This window comes from Orycteropus afer, unplaced genomic scaffold, assembly GCF_000298275.1.
Source record: "Orycteropus afer afer isolate SDZICR_OR568_19922 unplaced genomic scaffold, OryAfe1.0 scaffold00086, whole genome shotgun sequence".
NCBI lineage: Eukaryota > Metazoa > Chordata > Mammalia > Tubulidentata > Orycteropodidae > Orycteropus > Orycteropus afer.
In genome coordinates this window covers 10,071,324-10,073,207 of record NW_006921673.1, presented here as the reverse complement: position 1 = coordinate 10,073,207, position 1,884 = coordinate 10,071,324, and positions in this window count along the sequence as shown.

Sequence of the window (1,884 nt, the reverse complement as noted above, 5' to 3'; positions counted from 1 at the left end):
CTACTCTGGGTGGGCCTGAGTTGCCTCTCCTCACCTAATCCCTTCAGCTGACTGCTCTTCTCTCTGGATTCCTGGCTTTTAATCCCCTTTCTCCTGCTCTTCCCACTTGCTACTTCGGGCGTCCCTGAGTTGTCTCTCCTCACCTGTAACCCTGCGGCTGACTGCTCTTCTGTCCAGGTTCCTGGCTTTTTATCCCCTTTCCCCTGCTCTTCCGGCCTGCTACTCTGGGTGGGCCTGAGTTGCTCCTCCTCACCTAATCCCTTCAGCTGACTGTTCTTTTCTCTGGCTTCTTGGCTTTTAATCCCCTTTCTCCTGCTCTTCCCGCTTGCTATTTCGGGCGTCCCTGAGTTGTCTCTCCTCACCTGTAACCCCAGGGCTGATGATTGGGAGGGGCAAATTAATCTTTCAACTATGAAAGGGCTAACAGCTAGAAGAACCAGGGGATGCAATGCAGTGAATTGCTTGATGTGGCCCCTCTAGCCATTGTCCTCCATTGTGTGATGTTTTGTAAATCCCATTATCCATGCCTGTTTGGGGTGGTGTGGTAGTTAAGGTCAGGTATCAATTTGGCTGGGCAGCTGGTAGTAGTCATTCCCTATAATGACTGGCAATCAACTCTGGGATGCAATTTAGGTTATTTCTTTGGGGCAACACAGGTGGAATGTATCTTGAGTCCTCCCTTGATGGAGAGTATAATTCAAATCATCACCCTTAGCTTCCCTGAGGGTATACCTACGAATCTCCTGGGAAGATTTGCCTTCCTCTTGTTCTGGTTTTGTGTCTTGGATCATCCTCATCTCACCCCTGGATTTGGGACAGCAGCCGTCATCTGATTTGATGATCGAGGTTCATCAAATCCCGAGAGTTGGGAGGATCCTCCAGACCTACTCATGCACCTGGGACTCACCAGCCTGCCAGCCTCCACCACTACTACATAAGATGAACCCTTGGGTTTCTGTGAGTTCTGTGAAGTGTTACAGTGAAATACAGAAGCCTAAGACTGGGAAAATTACTGGGTGGAGGAGGAGGAGTTAATGTCTGAAATGATTGAGTGGTACGGTAATTTGGACATTTGGGACATCTTTAACCTCTGCCTCATGGGGACCAGCCTTGTGCTGATTTTTCTAAGAGAAATTGTTCAAGCAGGATTCAGTTATATAATTACAATCCCCACAAATATTATTCAGCAGGTCAAAGCTTCATTAAGAAAGCCTTTTTTAAAATAAATAAATAAATAGATAGATAGATAAATGGGGCTATATTTTCTCTGCCCCTCTCAATATGTCTGTAAACCCTCTAAAAACCAAAAACAAACTCATTGGTGTCAAGTCAATTCCAACTCATAGAGATCCCTCCTTGGGTTTCTGAGGCATTATCTCTATGGAAGTAGATTGCCCAGTCTTCTACAACCAGAGTTCCTAGTAAACCTACTAGATGATGAAAATATTAAACTTTGTGTGCCAAGACCTTTTCTTGGACAGTGCTAAAAATGTTTGTCTTTAAAACTCTTTTTTTCTCCTATTTATATTTAGCTGAGTATTTTCTAAAACCACATCTGATTCTCTCTGTAAAGTATAAGTTCAACACATTACATCTGGCCTATTTAGCTAAAGAGATTTATAACTTTTTTTTTCCATGTGCTGTTTTCTGAAGATCCTATTGTGCTGATTAATAGTTTAATTTTCATAGAGCAAGCTACTTCCTTCATCTTGAAGTTCTTGTTATGTTAAATATCAGATAGGAAAGACAAAGGATATTCCCAGGTCTACAAAAAACAGGGGAGCTCTGGTAGCATAGTGCCTAAGGCACTTGACTGCTAACCAGAAGGCTGGTGGTTCAAACCCACCAGCCACTCCTCAGAAGGAAGGATGGGCAATCTACTTC